Source organism: Hemiscyllium ocellatum, assembly GCF_020745735.1.
Source record: "Hemiscyllium ocellatum isolate sHemOce1 chromosome 27 unlocalized genomic scaffold, sHemOce1.pat.X.cur. SUPER_27_unloc_26, whole genome shotgun sequence".
In the NCBI taxonomy this organism is placed as follows: Eukaryota; Metazoa; Chordata; class Chondrichthyes; order Orectolobiformes; family Hemiscylliidae; genus Hemiscyllium; species Hemiscyllium ocellatum.
In genome coordinates this window covers 387003-395450 of record NW_026867494.1, presented here as the reverse complement: position 1 = coordinate 395450, position 8448 = coordinate 387003, and the positions used below count along the sequence as shown (strand labels likewise).

The 8448-nt window shown below is 46.8% G+C and overlaps 2 non-coding genes across 2 annotated transcripts; one reads left to right on the top strand and one right to left on the bottom strand.

Moving 5' to 3' along the window:
- Positions 1 to 360: 360 nt before the first annotated feature.
- Positions 361 to 432, top strand: trnae-cuc (transfer RNA glutamic acid (anticodon CUC)). The gene has a single exon. It is a non-coding gene; the product is annotated as a tRNA-Glu (tRNA).
- A 6159-nt stretch (positions 433 to 6591) lies between these two features.
- trnaw-cca (transfer RNA tryptophan (anticodon CCA)) lies at positions 6592 to 6663 on the bottom strand. The gene has a single exon. It is a non-coding gene; the product is annotated as a tRNA-Trp (tRNA).
- Between the last annotated feature and the right edge of the window lie 1785 nt (positions 6664 to 8448).

Here is an 8448-nt window from a genome sequence, read left to right as displayed (position 1 = left end):
CCATAACGGACCTTATTATAAAGTTAGAGGAGGGCGGGTCGGAGGGACTACCCCTGTAGTGCCTCGGGTTACTCTCCTGCGCGCATTTATAGGAAGAAAAACCTACCCAGGTTCGCTTGCGCTACACCAGCTTCCGGGTCCACTCCGCGCTTTTTTCCAATAAAGGCGAGCAGGAGAGTCCCGGAGATGTGATTTGACTCTAAGTCTCCCCAATGTTATCGAGATCGCATCGGGAGCAATGGACAGAAAAAAATGACATTGATGGATGTACCGGTGAAAGTCTTCTTACTGCTGCAGCCCGGGTTCGATTCCCGGGCAGCGAGGCCATTTTCAGCAGAGTTAGAAGGCCAGTTCTGTGTCTCCCTGGTGGTCTAGTGGTTAGGATTTGGCGGTCTCACTGCCGCGGCCCGGGTTCGATTCCCGGTCAGGGAAGCAGTTTTCAGCTGGCCTACGGGCTGTCCATTCTTCTGAAAAGCGCTTCATAGTTGTTTATTGATCTTCATCGTACCTGGGTGGTGCAGTGTGATGTAGCTCGTTGAAATCGCATCCTGATGCGGATTTGTTTGCATGTGTTGGGATGATTGCTTCTGCAGCTACAAACGAGTGAACAGTCTTCACTCTCTCGGGGGGCGGAGCAGGTCGGGGCTGCTTGGCAGTGCCTGTTTGTAGACGCGGTTACGTGTGTTTTACAGTTTAAATTTAATTTTTCTTGTGTCCCTTCATTCTACTTAAAGTTCAAGAGCCCTCAAACCGAAATTCCCCAGGTACTTTTGGGAGAATTACTTCCAGGTGTTCGCTAAATATATCTCTGAGAACTTTGTAAAGTTTGAACATTGTGAGTGTTGACATTTTGTACTTTTGCGCGAAATCACAGTTCGAAAAAAACAGAATGGCGCAACTTAGACAGAGTTTATACTTGCAGGACGGCGATATGTCTGCGGGTGTATGATGGGAGCATCACCCAGAAGGGAAACCATCTCTCCTATTCACTCAATGTCGTCTTTAGCAGCTTTTCCGTAGAACGGCGCACTGTTCAGCACCTCGCCTTTTCTTTTCTTTCCCAAAAAACTTTGACATAAATATTTCACATTGGTACACTGGCCTAATGTGCACAATTGAGATGACACACTGGTGGAGGTCTGAGTGGTCTTCTGTTGTTCTCTGTACCCTATGTTGCGGTGGGCAGTGCTTTTCAAGGTTCACTCCGGTGTCAGAGAAAAGTTGCGAAACAAAACGGTTTAACTTTCTGCCTGTGGAGGGAGCCCGGTTTCTGGGTTCGGGACAAACAGCAGCAGGGAGACAGAATGAGAAGCAGCTGTTCCGGAAACTCTTTCCCGCTTGCAATTCTCAGAGCAATGTCAAATGTATTTCACACTGAGCAAGACTCAGCTGGTTAAAGAGGTGGAGCGGGGGTGCTTGTGTGCTCTCGGTGTGGCTCGTTGGTCTCGGGGTATGATTCTCGCTTTGGGTCTTCTACTACGTAGACTTGCGCGAAATCCCGGAGGAGCCCACGTTTCCTGACTTGTGCAAGAGTGCCCGGTTAACTTCCTCAAAAAGTACCTTCGCTAAAGTGCGGGCTTTTGCCCGAAACGTCGATTTTTCTGCTCCTCGGATGCTTGCCTGAACTGCTGTGCTTTTCCAGCACCACTAATCCAAAATCTGGTTTCCAGCATCTGCAGTCATTGTTTTTCCCGCTTGGAGTAGGATTGGGCAGAAAGCAAGGAAGTGAAATGATGAAATATTGCGTTGACGTCAGTGGTGCAGTGTTTAAGGAATGTCAGCACTGAAGCAAGATTGGAAATTTGGGACAGCTCTCCTCGGAGAAGAGAAGTTTGAAATCTGGCCTGGTTGAAGCTTTCCAAGTCATGCAAAGTTTAGACAGAGAAAGTAAGGTAGTCAAAATGCTCCCACGCCTGAAAGGATCGGCAACAATTCGGCAGATTTTTAAAGTCATGAGGAAAAGAACTAAAAGTGACATTGGGAAGAACGCTTTCGTACAGCGAGTGGTTGCGTTCAGTAAATCCCTAACTGACACTGACAAAGAGACAGATTGAATAGACGCAAACGGGAATTCGGTGGTCATGTTTAAAGTAACACTGAGCAGAATTACATGGAGAAGGAAAGAGAATGATACGAATAGAGACACACGTTTACTTACTGTGTCGAACCAGCAGAGCGAAGGTGGGCCGCATGGTCTCCGTCTGTGCTTTGACACATGCTGTGATTCAGAATGGAATCACAATTCGACCAACAGAATGTGGGAAGTTAGAAAAAAGTTTACATTTACACAGCTTCCATACATCTGCGCAACAGCATATGATACGACAGCAGTGGAGATCTTTGACATCAGTCTCGAAGGGACCTGTGGAAAACTCTTGGCATGTAGGAGCAGAGTGGCGTAGTGGTGGTGTGCTGGGCTCATAGCCCCGAGGTCGATGGATTGAAGCCATCCTCCGCTGTAGTGCAATGTCTCCTTGAGCGGCTTCCTTTTGAACTGGGGCTGTGCTATATTCTATATCTTGCCTTTGCAACTGCTGCCTGAGTGACTGAATACCCTGTATCATACCGATACTCTCGGGAACTCACACGATTCAAGTAACATGTCTTTTGGAGGCCTGAGTGGTCTTCTCCTGTTCTTCGTCGGTTTCCTATGAACTGATTCGCAAAACCACTTCTTCTCAATGCCAATGAGCTAATAAAGGTGAAACGCAAGCCTTGTACTTCCATCCATTCCCTGCATTAATCGCCACGCCGGGTCGGACGTGAATGACAAGACGATCAGTATGTCAGAAACCGTATCACCATTCAGATACAGTTCCTTCCGATGAGGACAGATATCACTGATTGTGAATCACCTCAGAGAGAGGCAAGTGGCAGAGAGTCGCCGTGGACTCGATGGGCTGAACGGCTTCTGTCTGCGCGAGAATGGTGCAACGTGTTTATGCCGTCCCACTGCCTGACTCTGGGACAGAGAGGCTGAGGGAGTAAAACTGGTTCATTTTTAACCGTCCCTTCCGTGTTGGACTGCCTGCAGTCCCTCAGCTCAGAGCCGTGGGGATGACTCTCAGTGAGTGTCGGATTCTCTTCATCTGGGACACTTGAGGCTCAGATGTTAACTGCTGCGCGATCGCAGCAAAGAAAGCGGTGCCCACTTTGCAATAGACTTTCTGTATTTTGCTGCATGAAGACGAATTCTAAACACCAAGCAGGCTGTACAACAATGTACTCATATGAATTTACTTGAGGGAAGAGTGCTTGGTGTCCATTTCTCTCTGTCTCGCCAGCACAGCATCTTTCTATCTCTCCGATAATAGACCTTTGGAGGAAATTCATATTCAAAGTTACTCACTTCCCACGCATTAGTGTAAGTGATTTCTCTCACCTCAAGTGATTGAGAGAGACAGCAGAAGAGCGAATGGACTCTTCCCTCACCCCAGAACAGCTTGCAAGTAGAAACAAAATGGTTTAATTATCCGCCAGTACAGAGTCCAGTTCCTGGGGAGGAGACAAACATCAGCGCCCCGGGGACAGAATGACAAGTAGATGTTCTGGAAAAGCTTTGCTGCTTGCAATTCTTGGAGCAATGTGGAATGTACTTCACACTGAGCAAGTTTCAACTGGCTCTGAGTCTCCAGTGTACATTACCCCCTGAGTTTATATTTGCACATCAGCGATATGTCTGCACAACAGCACATGACACTACAGCAGTGAAGATCTTTTGATTTCATTCTCGAACGTGCAAGACCCACGCCAACTGAAAAGCTGAATACTTTTCACTGAGTACTCGGGGAAAGCTGCCGTGCAATGCAGGAGAATAGCACAGCGGGTGCATGTTAGGATCACAACCCAGAAGGGAAACCATTTTCACTTCTTTACTCAATGTCGTCTTCAGCAGCTTACCCCTATAACGGCGCTCTGCTCTTTCCTTTACCTTGTCATCTGCTTCCCAAAACTTCGTGTATCTGAGCTCAATGTGTCACATCGATACACAAGTCAAATTTACACAGTTATTCTGGCACGCTTGTGGAGCTCTGAGTCGTGTTGTCCAGTTTTCTGTCGGTGTGTTCTGATCTCAAGTGTTAAACCTCTGCTCTCAGATGGCAAAGAACCGGTGAAGTTGAAACACATGACTTGCTGTTTTTTCTCCATTTCCTGCGGTAAAGAAACCGACGCCCGTGTAATAAAAGACTCTCTGCAGGATTGCTGTGTCAAGACAAATTCTGAACACCAAACAGGCTGCACAAAAATGCACTCATACCAATTTACCTGAGGAAAGGGTCTCCATTTCTCTCGGTCCCGACAACACAGCATCTTTCAGTCTCTCCGTTAACAGGACCTTTGGAACAAGCTCAAAGTTCCCCATTTCCGACGCATTTCTGTAACTGACTTATCCTGCCTCAATAAGTAGTGAGAGAGAGAGCAGAAGAGCGTGTTTCAAGCTCTTCCACCAGGACAGCTTGCAAGGAGAAATAAAATGATTCAATTATCCACCAGTGGAGAGAGCCCGGTCCCTAGGGAACGGGACAAACAGCAGCGTCCTGGGAGCAGGGAGACAGATTGAGAAGCAGATGTTCTTGAAACTCTTCCCTGCTTGCAATTCTGGGAGCAATGTACAATGTATTTCGTACTGAGCAAGTCACAGCTGCTTCAGGAGGTAGCTGCACCCATGGCTGGGGGCTCGTTAGTCTGGGGTATGATTCTAGCTTTGGGTCTTCTCGCGAATGCAGACGTGTGAGAGTTCCCGGATTCCAATCCCAGGCGAACCATCATTTCTTAAATTGACCAGAGCAAAAATACCCGATCAATTTTCTCAAAAAGCCGCTTTGTTAAATAAGATCGGACTGCCTGAATTAGGGACGGCGCGGAGCTGCCATTGCGGTGAAGACGGCGAAGGGAAACACTTTCTCAAAGTGAAAACAAGTATTGCAGATTTTTCGCCCACGCAATCCGAGTCTGAATGAATCCTCCACCTGTATTACGCTCAATTCTGAGGGTGATACTTCAGGAAGCGGGGAAGTGAAGTGATTGCAGACAGCACTGAACAGGTTGACGTGAATGGTATCGTTCTGAGGAATGTCAGCAATGAAGGGAGAGTGGAAAGTTTGGGGCAGCTCTCTTTGGAGAACAGAGGGCTGAAAACTGGCCTGATTGAAGTTTTCCACCTCATGAGGGTTTTAGACAGAGGAAATAATGCAGTGAAAATGCTCCCAAGCCTGAAAGGATCGAGAACGATTTGGCAGAGATTTAAAGTCATCAGGAAAATAAGTAAAAGTGACATTATGAAGACTGTTTTTGCACAGGGAGTGGGGTCACTAAGTCGCTGTCTGACAGTGACAAAGAGACAGATTCAATGGATACAAAAGGGAATTCGGTGGGCATGTTCAATGTAACAATGTGCAGATTTACAGGGAGAAGGCGACAGAATGAGACACGTATTTACATATTGTGTTGAACCAGCAGAGCTAAGGTGGGCTGCATGGCCTCAGTCTGCGCTGTCAGACAATTGTGATTCTGAGTGAAATCGGACTTGGACCAAGAGAACGTGGAAAATTTGACAACGGATATATTCTGCCCAACAGGATACTCCATCACAGAAATGAAGGTGTTTTGACATCATTCTCGAAGATCCATGCCACAATACAGATTCAAAACCGAGTATTCATTTGAATCACTGAGTAAGTTGTTTACAGTTATTCAGTTGAGGTGAGCGGAGTTGCGCATTGGGAGCCACTCCAGTTGATCTGTCGAAGCCGTTTTCTCCTGTGTGATAGTCCCACCAGCACTCCAATTTGCTGTGCTTCCAGTCAGTAGATGCAGATTACTCTCCCATACTGATCCACGGGCCACGATGACCCAGCTGTGGTGACAGGCTTGTGAAGGTCTGAGTGCTCTTCTCCTGTTCTCTGTCTGGCTGCTGTGATCCGAATCATCAAACCTCTCTTCTCTGAGATGGGAATAAACTGGTGAAGGTGAAACACATCAGTTCGGTATGTTCCATGTGCAGGAGGCCCTGCAGTAATTCCCCACGCTGTTTCACACAGCAGCATCCTCTCGGTGAATTACGCTTGGCAAAAATAAAAATCGACTGAACCAAATCAGTGTCCGCCATTGGATTTTACTGACACCGCTTATAAAATTCAGGCTCACCGTTAATGTGGAGAGGGGATGCCAGACTGTAGTTTCCGCTCCTTCTATTGAATAAAGGTAATTTTAACTGTGTCCAGTGAGAGGAAAGAATTTGCTGTTGGTGGGAAACATTTCTATCTGAACTCGCTGTCACTCTCCTGATAGATTGAAACATAAAGCTGGGAGTCTCTGGATTATGTTGTAAAAGTATCGGTATTATGTTATTCACACTGCGCTGTCAGCAACTGAACGAAGCGGCTGCGTTTAAATCCCGTGATGAACTGGGGAAGCTGAGAATTTCCCCAAACACTGTGCACACCACCTCCCTGACACAGTGTTCACAAATCAAACTGACAGCAAAGCTTCACGTGTGATCGAAAGTTTCCGCAAAGAAGACTTGGATCAACAGATATCCGGAGTGAACGTACTCCTTTCTTGATTTGAAATATAAGAAGTTGGCGTCAGTGAGCCTGACGTGATTTGAACACGCAACCTTCTGATCTGGAGTCAGACGCGCTACCGTTGCGCCACAAGCTCACGGACAATCTGCGCTCTCTATTCATGCTTAAGGGAAGTGATCGCACTGCAATGATTTTACGTTATGAGTAATAACGGAGATCAACAGTTCATGTCTGTTCTGTCTCTCCCCCCTCTCCTTCTGTATCTCAAAACAATTTCCGACTCTACCTCAATAAAAAGCTGAAAGAACTGTGGATGCTGTATTTCAGAAACAAAAAAAACAGGAGTTGCCAGTGACCCTTCCACAGAAGGGTGGGCAGCATAGTGGCATAGCAGTTAGCACTGCTGCCTCACAGCGCCTGAGACCCGGTTCAATTCCCGACTCAGGTGACTGACTGTGTGGAGTTTGCACGTTCTCCCCGTGTCTGCGTGGGTTTCCTCTGGGTGCTCTGATTCCTCCCACAGTCACAAAGATGTGCGTGTCAGGTGAACTGGCTGTGCTAAATTGCCCATAGTGTTAGGTAAGGGTATGGGTGGGTTGCGCTTCGGCGGGTCGGTGTGGACTTGTTGGCCGAAGGGCCTGTTTCCACGCTGTAAGTAATCTAATCTAAAGAACTGATGGTATTGGGGAAAACGCTGGTTTAATGTGGGAGGAAGGCGGATGCAGTAAAAGATAGATCAGGACAGAGCCCAAAGCGAGGGAAGAACTGTTGGACAGGAAAGGGAGTTGATAACGATCTGTGTTTGGGGGGTGAATGGAGACTGTTCGTGGCTAAGAAAGGTAGTGTGTAATGACAGACGATGTGATAACAAGGCTTGGTGTGCGTGGAAGGGACGAGGATACTAAAGATTTCAGGCCTAGAATTATTGAAATTGATATTGGGACCGAGGGATGTATGGTCCCCAGTGTAATATTCGGTGCTCTTCGTTCTGCTGGTGCTGAGTTTCGCTGGGACAATACAGTAAACCTGAGACAGAGATTTGGTCAGGGAACAGGGTGGGGTGGTGGAAATGGCAGGCAACTGAAGCTCAGGGTCTTTTTTGCAGGCAGAACTTAGATGTTCTGTGCAGCAGTCACCCAGTTTATGCTTCGTTTTCCCCAATGTTGATGAGACCACATTGTGAGCAGCAAAGCAGTAGCCTGGGTTGTGGGAAGTGCAGGTAAAGTGCCGCTTCACCTGGAAGGTAAGTTTGGGCCCTTGGATAGTGAGGAGGGAGCAGGTAAATGGGCTGGTGTCACACATTCGGCAGTTGCAGGGGAACGTGCCGTTTGACTATTGGAGTAGGAATGGTGTTAAGGTTGGTGGGGATGAAGGAAGAGTGGACCCAAGGTATAGCTCCTGCCCATTTACCTATCTGCCAAATAGAAAATTTATTAAAGTGTGTACAAGAGCATTTTCTAATTCACAATGTGGATGTACATACAGTCGAGGGTGCAAAACCTTAGGGCCAGCAACCATAATTCTAATTAACATAGAAACTGATTGAAAATAATAAATCAGATCTAAAAGTTGACGTGCTAAATTGGAGGAAGACTCAGGTATTAGGCATGATCTTTCAAAAGCTGACTGAGGAAAGATGTTTGCAGATTAAAGGATTCGGAAAAAGGGAAGCCTTCAAATATGAGAATGGGGCAACCAGAGTCCAGACACAGTATACTTCCTGTCAGGGTGAAAGGAAAGGCTGGTAGGTTGGGGAATGCTGGATGACTAGAGAAAATGTAGATTTTGGTTAAGATAAAAAACCTTAGACATAAAGGCAGTATGAGCATACTTAAGAGGAAACTCATGAGGGCAAAAAGGGAGTGTCATGAGATAGCTTTGGCAAATAGAGTCATGGATATCCCAAATGGTTTTTTGTAAA